This window comes from Camelus bactrianus, chromosome 10 (assembly GCF_048773025.1).
Source record: "Camelus bactrianus isolate YW-2024 breed Bactrian camel chromosome 10, ASM4877302v1, whole genome shotgun sequence".
NCBI classification, from domain to species: Eukaryota; Metazoa; Chordata; class Mammalia; order Artiodactyla; family Camelidae; genus Camelus; species Camelus bactrianus.
This window is the reverse complement of record NC_133548.1, coordinates 13,166,877-13,194,065: the sequence shown is the minus strand read 5'-3', so window position 1 is coordinate 13,194,065 and position 27,189 is coordinate 13,166,877. Positions and strand designations below refer to the sequence as shown.

General features: G+C 36.9%; 1 protein-coding gene across 2 annotated transcripts in view; it reads left to right on the top strand.

Moving 5' to 3' along the window:
- The window catches only part of LOC105076732 (olfactory receptor 1165-like), a 161,071-nt gene that overhangs the window by 93,104 nt on the left and 40,778 nt on the right, over window positions 1-27,189 (top strand). For both annotated transcript variants that reach the window (XR_012509589.1, XM_045523930.2), the window contains exon 2: window positions 10-129. The gene's annotated coding sequence lies outside the window, so the exon portion shown is untranslated. The remainder of the gene's footprint in view (window positions 1-9; window positions 130-27,189) is intronic.

Sequence of the window (27,189 nt, the reverse complement as noted above, 5' to 3'; positions counted from 1 at the left end):
TCTTGATAGGACTTCTGCTGGACAAAACCCACAACTGGTGACCCTGAGGTGATCGACTGCATAGTGCCAGAATGGCACGCTTCAGCTGGAGAGAGAAACCGCATCCGGGTCCCTGTAGACTTCATCCCGGTAAGGGAACAGCAACGCCCGCTGGGGATAGTTGCCACCGTGCCTAGAATTCAGTGAGAGCCTTGTTTTTCTCTCGTTTTCTTACTGTGGGTCAACAACTAACTGAGGAACAAATGAGCTACCTCGGCATGTCGCAGCAGCTGCTGAAAGCAGCTCACTGCCCCATGTCGGATGAGCAACTTATTACATTGTTACAAATGGTACGAGAGATTTGTTCCTGATTTCCAGACCATGGAACAATTGATTTGAAGCTCTGGGAATGGTTGGCAAGAATTTAAAATGTAGGCACCAGCAAGGGGAGAAAATCCCCACTTCCATTGTAACTACTTGGAGTTTGGTACGTACTGCTTTATGTCCCTTGTATTATTTCTCGCAGAATGATTATGCTGAACCTGAACCCCATTCCCTCCCTTCCTCTCCTCCTACTTCACCCCCAGTCCCTTCTGCACCATCTGTCCCTTTTTCACAGGAGATCAATCTGCCGCTGCTACCGCCTCCTCCTCCCTCTCCTGAGGTGTATGTTTGTAGTGAACTGCTATGGAAAAATGTTTTAAAGGAGGCTTACATTTGGGAGAGCTGCATGGTTACCCGGTGTTTGCAGGGCATGGGCAAGGTGTTAAGTATTAGGTGGTTCCTTTCTTGGTATTCAAAGTGTGAAGGAAAAACCGGGCTGGTCTGACAAGATAACTCATAAGTCTAGGAATGTGAAGGAGAGGCTGGGCTGGGCTAACAAGTCTAAGTATTGGAATACTGATCTGAGTTCTGCTGGACTAACTTGTAAATCTAGGTTAATTAGTGTTGGTTTGCTGTTTATGTGTTTTTGCTAGCCAGCTGGATTTTCAAAGATACATATCTGGCTTTGGAATGTTGGTTTGCTGCCTCCCCGCCTCCACTTTTGTGATGATAATGCTGCTAAAGTTGTTCCATGCCTATTGGCCGAATACCCCATGCTTGTACTTTACCCTATAAAACCTCATGTGCACATCTTGAAGGTGTTCAGAGCTTCGGAGCAGAAGCCCCTCTGAGCCCGCCGGCGTAATACATCTGAGTACTCAACCCTCCGAGTGGTGCTTGTTTCTTGACTGGCCTGTCGTTTCCGTAACAAAAGAACTAAGAACTAGTGTTATGGAAAATGGGACTCAGAGTTCGTTTACTAAAGGTATTCTTGATACGATTGGAAATTTATATGTTATGGTTCCTTGGAATTGGAGAGCTCTTGTGAAAACTGTTAACTTCTGCTCAGTTTGCTGTTTGGTTTTCTGAACATCATGACGGTTGTCTCTTACAAGCTGCTCATGATGCTGATGCTGGTGCTGATGTATCTATAGAAATGCTCGAAGGAACAGGTCACTATGCTGATATTCAGCGACAGATCCATATGGGTAGGCTGACTTTTAGGCAATGTACTGATACTGCCCTCGCGGCATGGTGTAAGGTTTCCAGTGCCAGAGCTGCTACTGGCTCCTTTGCTACCATTCAACAAGGTGCCACAGAAACCTATGTTGATTTTATTAATCACTTAAAACAGACTATCTCTCGCCAAGTAGATAATCAGGAAGCCATGAAAATGTTCTTACAACAGCTGACTTATGGAAATGCTAATGCAGATTGCCAGGCAGCTCTTGCCAATATTCAAGCTCAAAACAAAAATGTAGCCAGTTATATAAAGGCTTGCCAGAATGTGGGGACTGAAACCCATCGTGCTCGGGTCCTTGTGGCTTTAATGAGATCCCCTTCTGCTGTGACCTGCTTTAAGTGTGGTAAACCTGGCCGTGTTCAAAGGGAATGTCACCAGTTCACTAAGGGAGGGCAGAAATTACCTAACAAAGACTGCCTTAGGTGTGGCAGAGGAGGACATTGGGCAAACCAATGTCACTCTAAATTTGATAAGGATGGCAATCTGGTTTTGGGAAATGGGAAATGGGGTGCCAGCTCCTGTGCCCCAAACCTCAAGTGGAGCGATCTTGCCCGGTCAGCTCAAACACAGGTCTTTCTGACCCAGCCTCCTCGGTCTGGTCCTGTGGAAACCCCTTCAGCTGTGCCTCCGCAGTGGACTTGTGTTCTACCTCAGAATTAATTCTTAAGGGACAGGATTGTATATACTCCACCTCACTGGAATCTCTGGCCCTTTCCCTGAAGGGACCCAGGGTCTAATCATAGGCTGCTCAGACGTATCATAGCAGGACGTTCTGGTTTTGCCTAAATTACTTGATTCTAATTTTACTGGTGATGTGAATGTGCTTTTACAATCCTCCGGAGTTTGTGTCATCTCTCCGGGAACTCGGCTTGCAAACTTCTGCTCCTTCCGCTTAAAGGGACCTTTGCCAGCTCTAAAACCTGTCATCCCTTGGCCACGACAGCTCTCTACTGGACAAAAAGGATTGGGTCCCAACAGCCTCTTTTACCAGCAAATCTAAACGGCATAACTAGTCATAGATTATTAGATACGGGGGCAGATGTTTGCTCCCGTGCAGCACGAGTGGCCTCAATGCGAAAAATCTTTAGGCCAATCAGTCACTACTGGTGTTGGGGGTACAGATCTGCCAATGCAAGTAAAAGCAATCTCGCAAGTGCACAGGCACCTGCTAGCAAAGCACATTTGTTCTCCTTAAAGGTCACAAGCAGCTGGGGTCTGTTACAATTTATTAACCCAATCTTGGGCTCCCACAGCAAACCTAGCTCATTTGGCTGCAGTGCTTGGTTGCAGGAGGCAGAAAGCAGTGTCTCTAGGTGCTTGTATCATGATATTGCTTTTGTATAAACTGATGGAGATTCAGCTGACTTATACCTAAAGGACTTAAGGTAGGAAAAAATTCATATGCATGTCTTGGTAAGTAATAATAATTGGTAATGCGTATCAAGTGCTTTGTTAAGCAAAGACATGAATGACTCACCTGTATTTTAAAGATAAGGAGCCTGCGTTTGGGAGGTTAAGAAATTCAGTCTGCGTCAACCAGCAGTGCGCAGTGGAGCTGAGATTCACTCGGGTCTCATCCTTGGTTTGCTGGAACTTTTACCTGTGATGCTCCCCCCTCTAACCACTGAGTGAGAATTTTAAAAGAACCACGTTTGCTCTGACAAAGTGCTAAATTAGATGTTACTTCTTTTATAAATGAAGGGAAGAGTGTTGGTTGGGTGCCTGTTTCTCCTGTGCCGTGCTGTGTGTCGTGTACGTGAGACCTCTGGTCTTGTCATATCCTCATGGCAATTTTATAAGGCAGAGAGGATGATCTCCACTATACAGAGTTGAAAGCTGGGGTCTGAAGAGGGGAGGTGATTTCCACAAGTTCACCCACAGCCGGTCTGCAGCAGACCTGGACTTTGGACTGAGGTGTGCCTGACTATCCTGTTCACCTCTGCTCCTCCCAGCGCCATCCTGCCATGAGGTAGCAGGTTAACATCAAATATCCCTCAGCATTCAACTTTTTCACTAAAAAATACAAACATAATATATACTAGATCCTTTGGATAAAAGTAGGGCTTGCTATTTATGAAAAAAGCACAGTGCAAGAACTGAAAACAAAGGAGATTTTTTTCCATAACCATAGACATAAAAATCTTTAAGAAAACGTTAATAAACCAGAGCCAGCAATTAAAAACAACACATCACAACCAAATGGGGTCCATACAAACAATGGGAGGCTTGTTCAATAATTGAAAAAATAATCATTGTGATTTACCATATTAACAGACTGAATAAGGACCACCGTATGATCCTATCCATAGATGCAAAAAAAAAAAAGTTTTTAACAAAATTCAACCTAGTTTCCTCATTAAAACCCTCAATAATCTAAGAACAAAATCAACTCCCATAGCCTAATGTAAATATCTATGATGGAACACTAGCTTAATGTTACAGTTAACGGTGAGGGACTGCTTCCCTCCATTGGTCTGGAACAAGGCAAGGAGGTCCTTTTTCCACTGCTTAGTGTTCAACCAATGTGGAAAGTCCTAGCTAGTATAATAAACAAGAAAAATAAATGAAAGTCATGCAAATTAGAAGAAATAAAACTGTCCTTAATTTTAGGCAACACAACTGTGTATGTTAAAATCTCAAAGAATCTATAAAATGCTCTTGGAACTAATAAGTGAATTTACAAGTTCATAGAATACATTGTCCACATACAAAATTGATTGCATTCCTATATACCAGCAATGGAAAAAATGAAATATAAGATGAAAAAGTTATAACGTATCTGCTTATAAATGTAATGAAGTATGTGTAGGACCTGTATGCAGAAAATTACAGAACAATAATAAAATAAATCAAAGAAGATCTAAACAAATGGAGAGATATACACTGTTTTTTGATTAGAATACTCTATATTGTTAAGATTTCTATTTCTCCAACTTGTTTTTTAGATTCAATGCAATCTTATCAAAATTCCAGTAAGCTTTTTTTTCAAATATTAAGCTGATTCTCACATTCATATGAAAAGGCAATGCCGATAGAATAGTTGAAATAAGTCCCAAAAAATGAAAAGCAGTGTTGGAGAACACACATTACATAATTTCAAGATTTACTATAAAGTTTCAGTAATGAAGACAGCATGGTGTTTGTGAAAATCTATACACAAATATCCATGGAATAGAATAGAGCCTATAAATAGAGTCATTCAGATGTCCACTGATTTTTGACACAAAGGGAGAGGTAATTTGATGGAGAAAGGATAGTCTTTTTTAACAAATGGCTAGAACAACTGGCCAAATTGCAGAAAATGAACTTTGACCCATGGCTTGAAGTTTACACAAAAAGTCACTCAAAAGCCATCATATTTATAAAAAATATCTTTAAGATGTTTTTAAAGAATCCAGGAAGAAATACTTAGGTGCTTTTTGTTCAGGGGGAAGAGAACTCATAGAGAATAGAGTTTTTTGAGGGAACAAGTATCAGTAGAAAGAACGGGAGAGTGAGGATAGAAGGATGGAAGAGAAGAGGAGCACAGGGGATCCCGTGGGGGAAATTCTGAGATCTGAGGAGGTGACAACACGACTAAGTCAGGACTGGGGAAGACATGTAACTGGCAAAGAGAAAGTGTAAAAAAAAATTTAATTGGATTATGTGAAGTAGACAGATGATAAGGAGTTCTCCCAGAGTCCTTTGGTAATTTGTGCTTTAGAAGTAAAACAGACTTACAGCTTGTATTAACTTTCAGTACCTTGGACTATGCCCTTAGGCTGTATTTATACTTTTATCATTTTAACCTTTAGTCACTAAATAAGATAAGATGGCCAAAGATGCAATAATGTATAGAATAATGAATCATAAAGTCAGTTCCCATATAGCTTATTTAGGATAAAAAATAAATAAGTAAAAATCTCCATCCTTTTACAGGCAGTCATTCCTTCTCCTCGTTAATGTAACCTCTGTCTCTTGAGAATCTGTTCTGTGCCCCACTTTCTACATCAGTGTATCTCTCCCATAGGGTTGTTGTGAAGATAAACAAGCTAAACCCCAACAATTGGCTCATACCTAATGGGCAGCACATGTTTACTAGATGTTTGCTATTGTTAGTGGATTTCACAGAGCAGAGCAGAAGCAAGCGTTCGTTTTGAATGTAGATGGATAAAGAGGAAAGGCTACTGAAAATGATACAAGACTAGAGCAAAATCACAGAATGTTCAACTCCATTGTCAACAAATTATTTTAGTAAGCCCTTTGTAAACCTAAAAAATACATGAAAGAATGTTCTATGTATCTGTAATTTTCCAGGGGAATTCACCTTAACTGGAAAGACATTAAGGAATGAACACACATGTTCTTTGACCTTAGACCCCGTGATAAATACCGCATAGGGATGGATGGAGATCCTTTCTTCACCTAAGGACCAGAGCGATAGCCTTCCTTGAATCACAGCAGAGAAAAGAAACTCCAACTGTATAAACAGTAGCTCTCTGTCATCAAGGGCTCCTGGATGGATGAGATTCTAACCGCATGCCACAGAGTTCCCTCATCTTGCAGGGCATTCATTGTCCAGTTGTAGAGGTGCTCTGGTAATTGGGATTTAAAGGACACTAACTGGTGGGTTGATGACTTGGGAGCATATAAAAATTAACTTGAACTAAATAAGCAATGTCTTAGGAGGAAACAAATGCATCTTTAGGATAGAAACCTTCCCTAAAATTTTACTTAGATTTGCACCTAAAACCCTCAGGAATGACGTGGTGATGTACAGAGTCCGTAAGAAGTGAATTTGACTACTTTGGGAAACAAAGGACTCCCTGCCTTCAGGCTTTCTTTCTGTAAGGTCACCTCCCATCATTTATTTGATTTGATTGTGTGATAGGTCACAGTAGTTACTAAGATTATGTGAATTTTGTAGTTTTCAGGTATAGACTGGGGGAAATTAGAAAGTGAAACTCCTCAGTAGCACTCAAGTCAGAAAGGAAAGGAAATTATTTAAGTAGTTAAAGAATGTCTGCAATTTCAATGAAAAGAGAACAGAAAAAAACTATAAAAGAAGAAACGTTTCAAAGTAAGTGCAGAGGAAAATATGTGAGTACTTTATTCCTTTCTCCCTTGCCATCACCCTCCATAAATATGTGACATTTGTTGAAAATACACTTTTAACTACTGGGTTAAGAAAATACTAATTAGCAACTGATTTTTAGAATAGACTTTATTATGATTTCTATAGTCTAAGACATTTTTGGATTAAGGGAGCAGTAAATTCAAGGAGGATCTGGTTATCTACTGAAGGTGGGGTGACATTTTCTAGAAAAATCAGATGAAAATCATGGAATAACACTGCCTATTTTACTAGATGACTACACAAAAAAAGGGGACACTTATAACTCTAAGGAGATGGTCAGTAAAACATTGACCAAGAATATAATAATTTTAATGCTGAAAAAGACATGATGGTGGAAAAGGTTCTTAGAAGAATGAAGTTAGTTCCCTCATTTCACAGATAAAGAACTTATGAGCCAAGAGCACACAAGGGCACAGATGTAAGGAGTGGCAGTGTCAGGGCAGTGTCAGTGTCTCATACCTGTTTTTCACACGGCCAGGGAGCTGAGGATGCAGTGTTAGTACTCACGCTTGAGAGAGTAAGAAGTTGCTTCTTGCAGAAGTAAGTGAGCTGAACATTTGTTAGATTTTAGAGCTGATTTATGACAGTATACTGAACTGACTTGGTTTATGGTTTTTCAGACTTTAGCTTAACTATGTTCTATGTTTCTATTTTTTTTTTCTTTTTTTAAATTGAAGTGCAGTCAGTTACAGTGTGTCAGTTTCTGGTGTACAGCACAATGTCCCAGTCATGCATATACATACATACGTTCATTTTCATATTTTCTTTCGTTAAAGGTTATTATAAGATATTGAATATATTTCCCTGTGCTTCACAGAAGTTTGTTCTTTTTTTTCTTTTTTAAATATATTTTTATTGAAGTATAGTCAGTTTACAATGGTGTGTCAATTTCTGGTGTAGAGCACAATACTTCATTCATACAGGAAAATACATATATTCATTTTCATATTCTTTTTAACCATAAGCTACCACAAGATATTGAATATAGTTCCCTGTGCTATACAGTATGAACTTGTTATCTATTTTATATATAGTACTTAGTATCTGCAAATCTCCAACTCCCAATTTATATATTTTTTATTTAAGTGTGTGTGACTAAAATGGAATAATGATTGATTCAGGAGGTTTCTTGGTTTTATCTGGAAGATTAAGAACTGTATTCTAACTTAAGAGTTCAGTGAGGCAGGGTTAATGTTAAATCTAACCTGCTGCTCTGATGTGTCCCTTTTTGAAAGATTATAAACACAAGCAGTGGAGTCAGGAAACTCAAGTTATAAACCCTAGTTTGCTATATACTAATTGTGTTATCATATACAAATTTCTTAACCTCTACACATAATTTATTTCTCTTTGTATGCAATAATACTGTCATGTGTGCACTAATTTATTCCTTAAAAAAATACTTTCTTATATGTGATCAAAGTTGTCCCAGGAGCATTCTGAATTTCATAGAGCAGGGTATGTTTCATAGGTTTAAATTGAAGAAAAAAAGAATTTTACAAGAAATTAACTGATTCCAAAGTTCTATCTGAAGTTGGTGGGTGAGTTAAGACATGTAACCAGGAATTGCCCCAAAACTATGATGGATGATTAAATTGTACTCATAATTTTTAAAGACATTGCAATATGCGCTAGTTAATCATGGTAATCCTACATCTGTGAGGAAGTTGAATTAAGGGGTACTGACAGGTAGGGAATTAAGCATAGCTGTAGCCTTCTGAACCCAGACAACTAAGACTCAAGTAATATTTTCGTAAATTCCTAATAAATACAGACAGACTGATGAACTGACTTTGCTTGAGGTCATCCCCAGACTTATTGATTTAGAGACTTAAATTATGTAAAAGCCTTAATATGTTTTAGGGGAGGATAAAGAACATATTTCAGATATATGTAGTGAATAATCCAAGCTAGTCGTATATTTAACATTGTTATTTTATTTAAATTAAACAGTATTTCTCTTGTATTGGCTGATATTACTATAGCTGACTTTGAGACTCATCAGAAGCTACTTCTCGATAATTTTGTCTTTAAGCAAATTCTTAAAATTACTTTAATTCTAAAATTAATAGAAGTATTTAAAATTCTTCTTTGGAAACAAGTATCTTTCTTTTAAAATTCTCTCTCTGTTACATATGATTATTCATTGTATGGATAACAATTGTAACTTAGTAATAGGAAGAGCTGAAGAGGACATTTATGTAAGAATTTATTGAGAAGTCTGGTAGGTATGAAGTTGGGGCTGAAAAATATACACTACAAAAGTGCAGACATCATGAAGACATCTAGTAAGAATTGATCTTAAATTTTTTTATTTAAAATTATAAAAGCATTTGTTGGAACACATTGTTAGTCAATCACTGACATCTTTCCAGCACCATTCAGGACTCTTATGGATTGATCAAGGGAATTCATGTTGACTAAGGCAGACACTGATCACAATTTGCTGGGAGATTTAATGGAAATCAGCTAGTATATGTTCACACAGAGCCTTAGTAGAGAGCACTTAATTGAATACCTGGTTTCTATTCTCTGAGACACTTGAATGAGGCATATTAAACCCAGTTCGTGCCTTGAGAAGAATATAATCATTCCTCTTCTCAATAAACATTTCCAAATACAGGTTCATGAACTATGTCGTTTCAGGTGATTTACGTGTTCTGTTTACACTGGACCATGGAAAAAAGCAATAACGTCACTGTGTTTATTGTCTTGGGACTTTCCAAAGATAAGAACATTGAAATCCTTTGCTTTGTCTTATTTTTATTTTGCTACCTTGCTATTTGGGTAGGAAACTTGCTCATAATGACTGCTATCACATGCAGTCGGCTAGTTGAACAGCCCATGTATTTTTTCCTTAATTACCTCTCTCTCTCTGACCTTTGCTACACATCCACTGTGACACCCAAACTCATAACTGATTTATTGGCAGAAAGGAAGACCATTTCCTATAGTAGCTGCATGACACAGCCTTTTATCCTTCACTTCCTTGGAGGCATTGAGATCTTTGTCCTCACCGGGATGGCCTATGACCGCTACGCGGCCGTCTGCAGACCCCTGCACTACACTGTCACCATGAGCAGACAAAGGTGTAATGCAATCATCCTAGCCTGTTGTACTGGGGGGTTTATGCACTCTGCCAGTCAGTTTCTTCTCACCATCTTTTTACCGTTCTGTGGCCCCAATGAGGTTGATCGCTACTTCTGCAACGTGTATCCTTTGCTGAAATTGGCCTGTTCTAATATATACATCGTAGGTCTCTTAGTCGTTGCTAATTCAGGCCTAATTGCTTTGGTGACCTTTGTTGTCTTGTTGATGTCTTACTTTTTTATACTGCACAGCAACAGGGCATATTCCATGGAGAGCCGCAGCAAAGCTCTTTCCACTTGCAGTTCTCATATCACAGTTGTAGTCCTGTTTTTCGCACCTGCATTATTCATTTACATTAGACCAGCCACAACTTTCCCAGAAGATAAAATGTTTGCTCTTTTCTACACCATCATTGCCCCCATGTTCAACCCTCTGATCTTCATGCTGAGAAACGTGGAGATGAAGGATGCCTTGAGGAAAATATGGTGTCATCATATGCTCCCAGAAGGAAAGCTTTTCATTCCATGGTTCCGTGAGACCATGACTGTGAAAGAGACCCCTTCTCATCACCTGCTGGACTCACTGCTGAGAGAGAAAAGTGGGCAAACAGGACGCATATTCTCTCTGTGTTTTTGGGTTTCTACACTAGTGCTTCATCAACAAATTGAGCGCTGTTCTTATTCCTATTCTCGTCCATCTGACAGTCATTAAGAACCTGTTCCTATGACACAAAATAACCAGTGATATTCTAAAAATAAAAAATACATATATAGCACCTATTTGGCATCATCTATCAGACTCCAGGGTTTGGGTAACAATGAGAAAAAATATTTAAAGAGATAATTACTGAACAAATGAAAAAAGAATAAAATATTGCCATTTGCAGCAACATAGATGGTCCTACAGACTATTATGCTTAGTGAAATAAGCCAGAGAATGACAAATATTATATGGCATCACATATGTGGAATCTAAAAAAATGATACAAATGAACTTATCAACAAACCAGAAATAGACTCACAGACATAGAAAACAAACTTACGGTTCCCAAAGGAGAGAGGGAGAAGGGTGGGACACATTAGGGGTATGGGGTTACCAGATACAAACTATTGTATGTAAATAGATAAGCAACAAGAATTTGCTGTATACCAAAGGCAATTAATTGTACCTAGTATCTTGTAATTATCTGTAATATTGAGTCCTAATAGATGTTTCACAGTTGTGTGGATTTTTCCATTTTGCTAAAAGGAGAAGAAAAGAAAAGCTGAATTGGTCTGATTATTCTTTTTTTCCTTTTCCTTGCAAAACCCCAGCTCCCATTTGAGAAATGGAAACAAATGTGGAGGTAGACACCCTGGAACCTCGGGGAGCATGGCACCAGCTGATTAGTAACTTTATTGTTAAGTGACTCATACATCTAGAACTGTATTGCTTTGTTCACAAAGTGCCTTTACTGGCACTCTGCATCTTTCATCGTGATTCTGTTGTTTTTCCCCTCCTGAGAAACAGAGACTTTCTCCAAAGGAAACCCTGTCCTTCCTTAGGGCTGCATGTTTCCCTCCTGCTTTTCAAAAAAAGACAATTAGCTAGAGCCAGCAGAATTTTCTGAGCTTTCTTGGGTCTGAATAAGAATACTGCCCTCTAGCGACGCAGTGCCCAGAGCCAGCGAATGCACAAGTGAAAAGTGCATTTACAGCCTGAAAATTCCGAGGAGGACTGAGGAACATAACCATGGATGACTGGATGGTGATTATGGCAAAGTTCTTTATTATAAATGCTTTTGGACAAACAATGTCTTCTAGCTTTAAAGGCATAAATTCTTATGATCTCCTTCAGTTTATATTTAGCTCTTTCAGAGAAAATTTCCTCCAGGCATAGGTATAAAACTGATGACTCCTAGGGAGTCTGTGTGCGCATTCCTTTAGCAGGTATATAAATATGTTTGCTCTTGACTCAGATCAGGTGAAACTAAATTATATCCACAGCCAAAAGACCAGACATATCCCTGTGGAATGAATCTATATTTTTCTGTAAATTCAAGATGGATGCAGGGTTATCTCACTCTTGATCTCCCTTGCAAAACAATAGGATTTCTTCCAGAAAAGCAATCCTGATGATATTTGAAGAGAATTAATCTAGTTTTGTCTGAGTCACTGGTCAGGAAACCTTCTGATTCTTCTCTCTTTCAATGCAGTGCCCTTTTTAACCATCAATGTACCATCAAAATAAGTACACTATTCACAAATCATTTTTATTAAATTTGTGTATTGTGTTACCAAAGTAACCGAAATTTTCTTGGGCAAGATATTTTCCATAAATAATTTAATGCACAAGGGATAATATTACAACATCAATTAATAAAACTGAGGAAAAATGATCCATGATAAGAAGTTATAAAACACATATGAGTTTACATATGCAAAAAAAGAAAGATTGACAATCAACGTAAAATATTCTAAGGTGTTGAATGTAAGTATCTCTGGAAACAGAAGGAGAGCAATTGTATTTTTTTGTTTGCTTTTATGTCTTTTTCGAGAGTTAGTGACACTATGATGGCTGAAAAGGTAGTTTGGAAAAAATGTATCCACAGTGAGTGTCAACTGTGTTATATCCATGCATATACATAATATGTATATTAACAGTGTTTATATGTAGCTATGGAGATAATATCCTTTATGTACCTTTTCAAAATTCACAGTTTAAAAGCCCATATAGCAAGACATATTTGGGTATTTTCACTTTGGAGCATAGAAGAGCCACAGGAATAAACTGTTCTTCCTGGGGAGGAAGTAAGGCTAGAAAGATCCAGGCGCAGGGGACACAAAGCAGAGCCTTGAGGATGTCTGCAAGAACAGAGAAGGGGAAGCCAGAGGGGATCTCATGGAAGTTCTTCCAAATTAGTAACAGGAATAATAGTGAAAACATGACCTTGACCGTAGGAGGCATCTCAGAAGAATACGTCTTCAAACAGCTTTCCATGCGGTGATCTAGGTCAAAGGGTATGTGTCTTCAGTCATAAGAAGAGTAAGTTCTGAGGATCTAATGCACAGCATGGTGCCTATCATTAATCGATGGTTTTGTATACCTAAAAGTTGCTGAGAGTAGATCTTACCCAGACTCACCACATACAGAAGAAGTAGTTAACTGTGTGAGGTGATGAATGTGTTAATTCCCTTAATCTTGGTAATAAATCCACAATGTATATGTACATAAAATCATCACGTTGTATACTTTAAATATATACAATGATATTCATCAATTATCCATTAATAAAGTTTAAAAAAAATAAGTTTCCTTAGGAGTTAATAGTTCCTTAATAGATTAGTTAGTTTATAATCTTCCAGGAAACTAATACTTGGAAATAAACTAAAACTCATTCTAATGCTCTCAGAGAATACGATAAAGACTTTTTGAGAAGAGGTGAAGACCATTAGTGATCCTAAGGTCCAGAGCTGTCCTTTATTTCGCAGTCAGATTACAGAATTATGGAAAGGATAAGGCCCTCAAGGCAAAAGCCCCACATATGTTTTTTAATCACAAAACTCTTTGAGTAAAGTGCAGGGGAATTCAGTCACTGGGGCCCAAGAGGAGCGTCTAATGACTGGGATTCCTAAATCACACACAGATGTTAATTATGGCTCTCATAGTATTTATAATCCAGATTCAATCCTAACTTCCATGGATCTGATAACTTGGATCTAAAGGAAATCCACCTGGTGAGCTTATGACCTGGGAATGTAAATCCAAACAACTTGTAAGGAATAGTCAAGGTTCTGGAATGAAACAGATGCAGTTTTAGAACATAGAGTTATTAAATATTTAATTATGTAAACCAGAAAATCTCTAGGAATAATTTTAGGATTGAAAATATAGTCTGTGATTTGACTCATTTGGATATTCATGGTGTTCCACTTGCCTGAAACAGTTTTTCTGAATCCATGAACTCTTATTCTTTGCTTGAGTGACAGGTGTCAGTTTCTCTAAAATGACACACTTTTTTTTTCCCTATGAATGTCTAATGAACAGTGCTGAGTGAAATGAAATACTCTGAACAGGAGGTGAATGACCAGAATCTCAATGAGGAAAGAATGACAACTCCGACAGGAAGGGATGTGAATGGATTCACAATTAAAGTGGAAGAACATGTGTGGTGAATTATTTCACCTCCTTCCGATTATCCTGCCTGCCTGGGTGAGAGCTGAATATATTCTTCCCTTCACTGTATGGACAACAGATTGACTGCCTGCTAAAGTTAAATATAGGCATTTTCTCTGAAATGTACAGACTAATTTGTTTTGAGGTTAAGGCAGTAATAAATTCAAAGAGTTGCCTGTTGAGAGTGACATGATGTTCTAAAGGAATGGTCAGGCAGTGACAGGGAATTGATGCTTTGCTGAATAGCAAGTTTCAAATAAGAAAAAATATTATTAGAAATTTGGCAGAAAGTTGGCAAAGGATTGATTAAGAAAATAAGAAATTTAGAGTCTACCGAGAAAGTGAGACAAAACAAATCCAAAAAAAAAAAAAAAAAAACCAAAAAAACCCTGCAGTAACCACTATCCCAAGAATTAAGTTAAGCAAAGACCCTTGGCAGTCACTAAAAACCAAATGGAGATTCCTTAAAATCTGGGTCTCTGTTTGCTTTATCTCAGTTTAGTTTGTTGCTTGGACTTGTTGCCTGTAATAATTGTGATGGTGAAGATTTCAATGATTGAATACTTTATTTGTTTACCATCTAAAACATTGAGGCTATTTATTTTAATCATTCAATAAACATCTACTGATTATTGGTTAAATAAATGGTATCTCATATTTGACCAGGGACACAACAAAGAAAATAATTGGAAATATTTATTGCATTGAATGACTCATATATTTTATCTAATTAAATGAACTCACCCATTGGCAGTGTGATAATCCAAAAAAAAAAAACAAAAAACACAGCACATGCCAGAAATCACGCAGATCATGGAGGAGTGACTGGAATTCAAAATTAGGGAATGTGTAACAAACGCTTCTTAATAATTCAAAGCAGAATGCAAGATGCCTTTCTGTCCTTGAGAAATTTAGGGTTATGCAAATTAAAGATGTACAGAGTGCACTTTGGCATAGGATAAAAATTTAAATATTGGGGTCAGCAAAACCCTCTGTTTCAAGTAATAATAGTATCATATTTATTGAGTCTGCAGTATGTATCAAGAACTGTGACAGTGTGTAACGTTTTGCTAAGTGTATTGCTAACTGACATGCACGTTTTAGATCTTGACTCTGCCCCTTATTGAGTCTATGGTCTTGGGCTAATTGCTTAATTCCTCTAAAACTCAATTTCCCCTTGTATAAAATAGATTTACTACTAATTTCTTATTTATTAGAGTTACTGAGAAGATTAAAAAGTTTATGTTTACGTGATGTTTAGAAGAACGTCAGGCACATGAGAACGCCCCCATTGTAAGCTAACGTAAGAACTATCAGACCCATTGTGAGAGGAGTTAAATAACACATTGAGGTCACATGCTCATTCTTAGCAAAACCAGAATATAAACCCAGGCAAGTCCACTTCATTAGGTTTAATGTTTTCCCCAACTTTATCTTTCATCATAGTGGAGAGCCCAAGGTTTATGCAAAATCTTAACTGAAGCATATCTTAAAAATCATAAAGACTGAATTCATTATTTTAAAGATAGGGACCACAGGGTAAGAGAATACAAGTTCCTAAAATGAACGAAGGGCTGTGCTAAGAGCAAATTACACTCTTGTCTTCTCACCATGCTCTTTCAGAGGTACTGCTAGTGGCTGTGGTAGCGTGGCTCATGTCTGAGAGTGTGAGGAGATTCAGTGCGTTTTGTCCATGGGCGTCCACACAACATTCTTTTTATAAATGGGTTCCATCCATATGTAAGAGGAAGAGACTGAGTTGGTGGTCTTGTCTGAGTAGTACCTATATTTTTACAGACAGAGAAGTTGGCTTGATTTCTCATCTCATTTTGTTAATCTGCATATCAAAATTAGAATAGCTGAAATGTTCAAGGACAGTAACTTTGGAGGTTACCTGGTTTTACATGAAATAATAGGTAATTGGGGGAAAGGTAGGGTTTTAACATTAAATTTATGCTGTTGCTTTGAATCTACAGTTTTTATGTATGAACTCAGGCTCTAGACTCAGATAACTCTGGTTTCAAGCTCTGGCTTGCTAAATACTAGGTAGGTGTCTACGTACACTTTATCTGGAAAGCCTCAACTAACTGTAGGGTGTTATTACTCTAGTACGTACATCAAACTGAACTTAAAACTGCTTTCATTTGCATAGTGTTTTACTTTTTTCAAAGTTCTTCATCTCTTTTTAAATTTGAATCTCATAACTCTCTGATTTATTTAGGGGAGAAACTATTTCTCTACATTTTAGATACAGAAAAGTGTTGAAGGAAATGAAGTTAAGGGTTCACACTTAAAATTGATGACTGATTCAAGGATGGAACCTAGAAATCTTCTCCCACTCTAAAGTTAAAAAGCCAGAAATACAAGTGTAGTTTATACATGATGAACTATAAGTATATGAGGAAGTTAATGAAAAGAGAATATTGCCAGGAAGGAAAATCAAGAATTATCTGTGGCCTTGAGAATGGAGAAGATTGGCAATTTAAACACATAATTAGCAAAAATGTTTTATTAGAAGGTCAGACCACATATAATTAGCAAGGAAATTAATCGTATATGAAATGGAGACAGAACAGTTGGCTTTGTCTAAGGATTGCAACAACCTTAAATTCTTCAGAATTCTTTATGTGTAAGCCAAAATTTTCTTGTTTATAATTTTGGGGAGGAAAAAAATTCAGATTATTGTTTATTTCCATGTCCATAATTAAAATAATGATTTTGTTTATGTCTAGTCAAATGAACAAGTGGTTACTTTAAAAGTTGGCCAAACCAATATTTTAAATATTATTTTAAAATCAGTTTTGATTTATTTATAGGTCAGGAAAAATTTACACGATACGATTGGAGGTATGAAACCTTACTCTTCAGTGGCTAATAAGCTAATTCTAAATCTTCATATTCACCATACAAATAATTTAAAGTTCCATTGTAAAGGAAATTTTTATTTGGAAGGTGACATAGTTAACATAGTCTATTAAAGAGAATGATGAGCAGAGAATTTACAAACTAATTGTTGAAAAATGTAGCTACAGGTTAACACATTTTACGTAAAGATTTTAAAAATTCATAATGCATTGTGGGATCAAAATTTATAGTAAAAAATAACTGGACCATATGTTACCAGTTCTATGTTAATTTTTCATTAGCAATGAGATACAAACTAAGTTAGCCGATGCTATGGTCAACCCCAATGACTTGCCTATATTTTCATATCTCAAATCCTGTTGATTTAATATAATTGCTTATGAGGTGTTTCAAACTACTCTTACTCATTCTATCTATTTTCTATAAGCATTTAATTCAAATCCCTTCTATTTAGAAGTAGGGAATTGGGTTAGTAGATTGCAAAGTTTTCTTCCAGTACAAAATAATTTAATGACTTTAAAATTTTATTTTCTCTATGGGAGTCATACTTAGTGAACTTATTATTGAGAACTTTACTGATTTAGTAACAAGAATTAAGATAAGAAAATCATCAATTAATAATTCTATGGTTAATAAAGTGATAACTATTTATTGATTTGTTTAAGTACCCTGACTATGTGACAAAGTCTAAGTAGGCTTCACCATTTTATAAGCGAGATAACTGAAATTCAGAGAAACAAAGTGATTAGGACCCAAATTCACACATTATAGTGTAATTCATAATGGAGCCTAGGTCCCAACTGTGTGTCTTCCCATAAAAACCTTTTCCCCAAAATCTCCCATAAACTTTTTTCTTTGAGCTATACAGTGTTAACATTTTATACGGGTTCTGACAAAAGTCTTAAACTGGGCAAATATAGAACAGAAATTCATACTCTAATTCAAAGCACTATGGAAAAAAAACTGACTTGTGAAATACGATACCCTGAGTTAAGAGCAAAGTCATGAAGGCAAATCTGCCTTCTGCTTCTCTTTTTTTAGTTTTAATTTTTGCTTTATCCTGTGGTTCATTCAGTATTTGATTTTTATTGATGTGCCAGAAATAAAATGTCTGAATTATATTTCGGTCATAAAATGTCTGAATTTTGCTCTTCCAAATCACTAAAAAAAGATAAGCAGTCAAAAATTATTCAAACCCATCTCATTGGCCTCTTGCAGAGAGTTTTAGCTTCTACTTAGTAAATATCTATGTATCATTATATAAATAAATATTTAATTTTGTATTCTCCCTCATTCTAAACTTATTGTGAGGCAGCAGACATTCCACTAGTGACCATTGTTAAGCCTTATATTGGCTTCCATATTATTAAAGGAAAACTTTGTATGGCGTATACCTGCATCCTTAACAAATTTGAGTTTGTAGAGATATGGAGCAATGTTCTTTTCAAGAACTTAGCTGTACATTTGTTTAGAAATGGAAAGTATTTTGAAACTAATAAATATTTTTAAATTTTTTTTTACTGATCAGATAAATGCATTTATTTTTTATTAATGTTAAGATTGAACCTGATGTCCTGAAAGACTGACGTGTGAAAATCACCATGAGACTAATCAGAAACCAAACATGTATTAAATGCCACATTTTCATTTTGTGAAACACAGGGATCATGTCCATTAAACATAGCTTCATAAGATCAGTGTTAGCACCAGTTTTCTCCATGAACGTTTCTGACATCAACTTACGCATCATGTCTTTTCAGGGGACTGCTATGCATTTTTATTGCACTGGACCATGGGAAATAGGAACAATGTCACTGTGTTTATTCTCTTGGGCTTATCTCAAAACAAGAACATTGAAATCCTCTGCTTTGTATTATTTTTATTTTGCTACATTGCTGTTTGGATGGGAAATTTGTTCATAATGATTTCTATCACATGCAGTCCACTCATTAACCAACCCATGTATTTCTTCCTTAATTACCTCTCACTCTCAGACCTTTGCTACACATCAACAGTGGTGCCCAAACTCATAACTGATTTATTGGCAGAAAGGAAGACCATTTCCTATAGTAGCTGCATGACACAGCTTTTTATCCTTCAATTCCTTGGAGGCATTGAGATCTTTGTCCTCACCAGGGTGGCCTATGACCGCTACGCGGCCGTCTGCAGACCCCTGCACTACACCGTCACCATGAGCAGACAAAGGTGTAATGCAATCATCACAGCCTGTTGTACTGGGGGGTTTATGCACTCTGCCAGTCAGTTTCTTCTCACCATCTTTTTACCGTTCTGTGGCCCCCATGAGATCGATCACTACTTCTGCGACGTGTATCCTTTGCTGAAATTGGCCTGCGCTGATACATACAGAATCGGTCTCCTGGCAATTGTTGATTCAGGTCTGGTTGCTCTGGTCACTTTTGTGATTTTGATGGGGTCCTGTTTTCTGATGTTGCACACCATCAGGGGTTGCCCTGCGGAGAGCCGTGCCAAAGCTCTTTCAACTTGTAGTTCCCACGTGACAGTCGTGGGCCTGTTCTTTGGGCCAGTCCTCCTCATTTACATGAGGCCAGCTGAAACTTTTCCAGAAGACAAAGCATTTGCTCTTTTCTACACCATCATTGCCCCCATGTTCAACCCTCTGATCTACACGCTGAGAAACTTGGAGATGAAGAATGCTGTGAGGAAAATGTTGTAGCATCAGTTGCTTTCAGAAAGGAAGTAACTTACATGAAAAACACTTCAGAATTTCACTTTAGAGCTAGAAATATTAAAAGCCCTAGAAATAATATGGAATGACATACAAAGAATATGCAGTGATTGGAAAAGCCAGTAATGGGTTGGAACTCAGAATCTTTAGAATTTTCTCAGACCTCTCCTGATTGGACAATTTTAATTTATCTTTTCATGTTCATTTTTCCTCTACTCTCTTTGCATACCTGTTTTAAGTCCTCCTTAATCTGATATTTTATTTTGAATGTGTAGTGAAGTCTTTTCTTTCTTCCCTTTTTGAAATATACAATTTATGGAACATTGGAATTCTAATGATATGCTTTAGGAATCTGAAAAAGATCTAGTGGTCCATTATTAACAGGCCATCCCCCCAAAAAGTCTTTTTTTCTGAAATGCTGAATTTTACAGGAAATGGGTAGGTGGAGAATGGTGAGAAGTGGGTATAAATTTTATTTGCAGATACTGACTGGTATATATAAAATAGATAAACAAGTTTATACTGTATAGCACAGGGAACTGTATTTGATACCCTGTAGTAGCTTATGGTGAAAAAGAATATGAAAATGAATATATGTATATTCATGTATGACTGAAGCATTGTGCTGTACACCAGAAATTGACACAACATTGTAAACTTACTATATTTCAATAAAAAAATACAAAGAGCAAAAAAAAAGAAGTCAAAAAAATTTATTCAGACTTACTAGATTTGGGTAAAATAATTTTGTCTATCCTTAAAATATTAGGCCAAAATTTAACACGGAATAAGCATCCTTAATTATTGAAATATAAAGTCTTCAATACCATATAGCTAATTCTCTAATTCCCTCTTTTTGATTACCAGTCTCATTCTGGTGTGCTCTTATTAACAGAAGCTCATAGAAAAACATCTATTAGAGGAAAAATGTAGTTAGATTTCACTCCCAGCATCTCAGAGGAGAGCATTTAAAGGTGGATTTTTAAGCTGAGGATAATAGGCGAATGAGTGGCATATTTATTTAACTCCTTTGGCCAATCAGTACTTACTAATACTCGCCTATATATATTTGAACCTCCATATAAAAAACAATAATATCCATATGCTTTCACTGAACAAGACACTTCTACAAAGGTGGTCTCACTCTTTTCCTCCCAAAAAGGAAATACAACATCCTAAACATTCTGCAAAATGTTCATTTCAATGTTAGTTTCTCTTCTAGTTCAGATTACAATCCTTGAATAATCTTTAACACTAAGAATTGACTGTAAAATTAATACTCAAAACCCTCTTAGTATAACATAAGAAACAAGAACTTTGAAATTAGTATGCAATTAAATATATGAACAGTATACATTACTACAATGGTCCTTGTTAAAATTTTAGTGAATATCTATAAAGTAAGTCATCCCTCACTCTCTGTGGGAGATGGGTTCTGGGACCCTCTGAGGATACCAAGATCTGTAGATACTCAAATCCTTACATAAAATGGTGCAGTATTTGCTTATCACCTGTGCACATCTTCCCATATGCTTTGAACCCCCTCTAGATTATGTATGCAGGCACACCTCATTTTATTGCCCTTCACAGATGTCGCACTTTTTTACAAACCAAAGGTTTGTTGCAACCCTGCATTAAGCAAGTCTATTGGCACGATTGTTCCAACAGCATTTTGCTCACTGTGTGGTCTCTGTCACATTTGGTAATTCTTGCAATATTTCAGACATTTTCATTTTATTATACTTGTTATGGTGATCTGTGATTGGTGATCTTTGAAGTTACTATGGTAAAAAGATTACAATTCCCTGAAGGCTCGATGATGGTTAACATTTTTTAGCAATGAAGTATTTTTAAATTAAGATACGTACATTGATTTTTGTTTAGACATAATGCAATGCTAACTGCACACTTAAAAGACTACAGTGTTGTGTAAAGTACTTTTTACATTTGTGTGACTCCTTTGTTGTGACAGTCGCTTCATTGTGGTGGTCTGGAATTGAACCAGCAAAAATCTCTGAGATATTCCTTAGAACACCTAATACAATATAAATGCTAGGTAAATGGTTGCTGGTGCCCAGCAAATTTAAGTTTTGCTTTTTGGAACCTTCTGGAAATTGTTTTCTCCGAATATTTTTGATCAGTGGTTGGTGGAATTGGCAAATGCAGAACCCACAGATATGGAGGGCTGGCTATAACTTTATCTCCTGTAATTTTTCTCCACCTTTGCTTTGACCTCAGCCTACCCTTCAGCCGATTGGGTTCCATTATCTAATAGTGTGAATCAAATGTTCATCTCTTAAAGTCTGACACCTTAAAGATTTTGTCATTTTTGATGCTTTAATTTTTTATTAATTTTTTATTAGTTATGGAAATTTTAAGAGATGCCTTTTAGAATCCCTCAGGTTCCAGATATTGGTCACCCATTCCTCACTGTGGCACAACAACCAAATTTACCCTAGTCATCAGTACCAATCACTCCAGCCACCTTTTTTTTTTTTCTATCAAAATGTCCAGGTGATCATTTCAATTTCCAGTTCAATAAAATAATTGCCAAGTTCCCTGATGTAAGCACTGTCTCCATAACTAAGACCTGTAAACCACCTGAGCAAAATTTCTCTAAATAGATTTTAGTGTAATCATGAAAGGAGGTACTTGCCATTGCATCCTTTGATTTCCATAACTTTTTATTACGGCTATTTATTAACTGCAGAGGAAACATTTTACATTGGTCAAAACATTCTTAAAGATACAACTCCAAATTTTCAGAGTGTTGTCTCTGAATTTGCCACTTTGAAAGTTTATTACATCATTCTTCCACTGTATCAAATCTATGTATTAGTTCTCTAGGATTACCATAACACAATACCACAGAATGGGTGGCTTAAACCACAGAAATTTATATCTTGTAAGTTCTGCAGTCTGGAAGTCCAAGATCTAGGTGTCTGCAGGTTTAGTGATTCCAGAGGTCTCTCTCATTGACCTGCAGATGGCTGCCTCCCGACTGTGTCCTCACATGGTTTTTCCTCTATGCACCACATCCCTGGGCTTCTCTGGGGGTACAAATTTTTTCTTCTTATAAAGGCACCAATTAGATTGAATTAGGGACCACCCTAATAGCCTCATTTTTACTTAAATACCTCTTGAAAGGCCCCATTTCCAAACACAGTCACTTCTGAAGAACTTGGAGTTAAGACTTCAACACATGAATTTCAGGGACATAATTCAGTTCATAACAGGGTACATCACAGGATCCATGAATTCCTCATGTAGTTTTCACTACTGTTCTTTTACTGTGAAACAAGTTACATGATCAGAATCAATGCTATACTAGCCAACATGATGATGAATAAGACATTCCATAAATCTACGGATTGTGTTGATGGTATAAGCATCATGAACAGGAAAGGCAAATCCATATCCAGAATAAGTATGTGTTTCTGTGAGGACAAATTCTGCCCCCTCCTTGATGGAAGGCTTTTAGTGTAGTCAACTTGCCACCACGGGACTGAGTAGTCTCCCTGAGCAATGGTACATATTAGGCTCCCACTGCTGGTGTGACAGATAGTTGCTTCCAAAAGTGGCCAAGGCAGTATCTCCCATCCCATGTGTTCTTCTTACAATGTGGCCTTGACACTATATCCGTAAGTTGGTGGGGTCTCTGAGTCCTCTCCTTAAACGTGGGTGAAGCCTCCAACCGATACAACACAGCAGAAGTAAACTTGTGTGACTTCCGAGGGTGGTTATTATAAACATGCCCTTTCACTTTGTTCTCTTGGGGTCTTCACTCTTGAAACCCAGCTTCCATATTGTACAGAAACCCAAACTCGTCCACATGGAAAGACTGTGCATACAGGCCAGATACAGAATTTTATGACCAAGAGCTCAGCTGAGTCCCGGCATACAGCCAGAACCAGCTGCCAGACATGTAATTCTATATGGCCTAAGATGATTGCAGCTGCCTGCACCTTCAACCTCTGAGTTTCCCAGCTGAGACCCCAGACATCATGGAGCATAGACAAGCTGTATTCATTATGTCTAAATTCCTGATCCACAGAGTCTATGTGCATAGTAAGTTGGTTTGTTACATCACTAAGCTTGGGGTTGTTTGTTACACAGCCATACTGACTACATGTATTTGGCACTCAGTAGTAGCAGAAGCCAGATGAACCCTTGTGTGAGAAATTTCATACTATTCAGACCTTCCAATAGCCTTTATTCTTACCACCATGGTCACTTTATAACTAGATCAATGAGTAAGAAAGTGGGTACCTGGAAAAGAGGATGACTCAAATTCACAAAACATATAATCTTGTCTACCATCATGGAGAATTTCCCCTGAACTGCACACCATTTGATGAGGATTTGTATGAATCAGATATTTTCTCATTTTGTCAATCAAGTTTATCTTTATATCTCTTTTTCACACCTTCTGCCCTATGCTGTCTAAATCCTTAAACATCCAGTGAAAGCACTGGCAAATGCCATGGACTGGAATAGATCCATGCATCTGCATATCTCTTGGTCTATACAAAGTAGACAATAAAATGCATTGGCTGAGGTTTTTTGATACTTGAGAAGATTTTCTTAACCTCCATCTTTTGGGGACATTCGTGTCTAAGGCTTTAATGTTGTAACATTTCATGTAACAAAAAATGCCAAATTTTCTTGTAGAACTAAATGCAGACAGATGCAATTATATTTTTCCTCCTCAGCCAACAACCCCATATGGCCACAGTGTTGACTGAGGGGAAAAAAAAAACAATTTGGTAGGAGTTTCATGAACATTTCTTGAGCCACCAGCCCTGTTCAAACCCAACCTGTTTGGTTTCATTTTGACTTGATAGTATGTTGCTGCTAATCACTTCCAAACTTGGTGGATAAGATAAAACCTGTATTATGATGATCAATTCACATAATATGCTTGTTTGATGCCCTAGGTTCAGGTTTTTGATTTCTACTAGGCCTTAATATCTAGTCAGGATCAATTTCTCAAAAAGGTGAATAATTGCCTACAAAAACAGTGTAATAATTTGCTACAAAACTGTGGGTATCTTGGCTGTAATCCTCCTACCTGGGCTTTACTGACGCTCCACTTAGCATCTCTGTGTGGTCTTCTGGGCTTGAAAGCACAAATATAGCAAAGTGATTTTCACAGCAATCTGAACATGGGAATCTTTCACACTGAATCCCTCTCAAAACTGGCAGCCTTTTGGTTGACTCAGTTAACATGTCTGAGCAGTTAACTTAAATGTTGCTAAGTGTTGCCTCCAGAATTCAAAAGTCCTTTCAAGCACTGAGTTTCTTAGTAGTGGTAGATTTACCATCTTGTCCTTCACTTGGGAGGGCCGATACTGTTATGTTTCAGAGCCTGGATTCTCAGACACTGATATAATTTTTTTCTCAGTCACTTTACTGAATCTGAAACAGGAGGTACAGTTGAAGTCATCACCTAAACAATTTATAAACGTCATTGTCAGTGTCCAGGATACATCTACCTTCAGGCAAAACAAGTAAATTGAGTAGAACATGTAATAGAAATGAACATTTCTGTATCGTCCAAGTTTTTATGGTAACCTTAATCCATGCATGACCATCAGAGATGCACTGTTAGTTTGGCTACAGTATACTGATAGGGAAATTATATTCCGTGGGTTTATACTTGGAGATAGAAAGAAGCAGAAAACCAATGCAAGGATTCTGTCACCAAGAATGTCTATTTCTGTTACGCACTTTGGAGCTCCAGACATAAACACAGAGTGGGTCTATGTTCCCACTGGGACCACTATAAGATGGGCTTGGACCACCTTGTCTCTAGCAAAGACTTGAGGTCAATTGAGGTCAACCACTTCAGGATCCCATCATTTTTACTGAAATAAAGGAGTCCACTTCTTAGGACTGACTGACCTGTCATCAGTTGCTGTTCACATGGAATCCTTGTTTACTTCATTCTTTAAACCTCTTGTTACAATGTCCGCTACCATCACCAAGCCCTAAACTGGTGGCAATATCAATGGAGGTTATGCCCTAAATTGTATGGATTGCCACAGAAGCTAGAGAAAGTAAAAATATTCTCCTGTTTTTCAATAATAAATTGGATTATACATATAACAAATCTTTATAGCAATGACAAAAATAAAAATTTCCAAGATTTTAGGAGAAAAACAAAATGAGAAAAAATAAAATGTTACTTAAAAAAAAAGAAAAGAGGACAGATTAAAAACAAAAACATATTGAATCACTACACTTCAATTAAAAATAAAATTAAAAAAGAAATTATCAGAAAATCCAGATTGAATAAATAAATAACATTTTAAAAAACATGTTAACAAATGGAAAACAGATACAGAACCATAGAAATAAATTAATATATATATATAAGTAATCACAATTTATCAATTGATATAAATTATTGAATTAAAAGTCAATGACTGTCAGACTAGATTTTAAAATTCAGCAATATATTGTAAAGAGACATACCTAAACAGTAAAGGTGTAGAATGGTTAAAAGGAAGGATAAAAAATGATCAGACAAGTACTAATCAAAAGAGAGACAGTGTTTGTATTCGGGTCAGAAAAAAATGAACAAAAATATGTCAATAATGTTGATTACATTTCAATGAACTAGAAATCCATAAAAATTCTAAGCTTGTGCGTAAATAGAATTTATTGATTTGATGAGATCTCACGGACAGGTATAACTCACCTAAACCAGAGATGCCAGAGTGTCCATTCCGTTTACGCACACAGAGATTAATTTTTAAACATCACATGTTATGCTATAAATTAATTTTCTCCAAATTCACATTACTTTGACCACCTCTTCTGACGATAATGCAATTGAATTAAATATCTACAGCAGTAAGGTAATTAGATATTTTAAACAAATAAAAATTTAAAAGTAGGTATTAAAGCAACTAGTGGGTACTAGGGGGGTAGCAGGGCAATTCAGATTTGAGGTTACACACAGGAAGATTTCAATTCACTTATCAAACAATTCATTCAGTAGTAAACCAAACTTCAAAACTTGGTTCTGATTTCAGTGACCTTTGCTCTCTTTGGTATTTTCTAATTTTACCTCTGTTCAACCTTGTTCCCCAGTGTTTTTTTCAGATTTTGTCTCCATAAAAAGGATTGATGGCTTCTGAACATTGAATGCAGGTGCTTGGTTTGTGCTCAGACTCCTCAGTGGATAAGGGATTATTAACTGTGGCATAAATGCTTTTTAAGGACATGAGAGCAAGTAAATCATTTTCAGCTGTAAATTGATCAGCTTTTCTTTTGGGAGCTGTTTCATCCCTTAGAAAAAGTGACAGGGAGGTTTGAGGTTATAATCTCCCAGGCAATCTACTTTAAATGCCACTTGGAAATTAAACAGAAAGCTTATATGTACATTTTCAGCCACAGAATCACAACTATTGGGTAGAGAACAGAAGCATTATTCAGCATAAATGCCAGTGATGATTTTATTTCATTTTAGTTTCACAAATCAGGAGAGAATGCTAGTTTCCATTAGGAAAACAGGAAAGTCCTAGAACCAGGATTCAGACGAGCTGATTTCATGCTGAAATTCATTAATCTTTAGCAATGAAGTTAAGGTTCTGACTGTATCCAAAATACTGAATGCCACCTTTTACTCAGAGATAAAGGAATTTATCTAATGACATAATTGTCTGGTAAGTAACAACCCAATTGACCTAGAGTAAATAATAA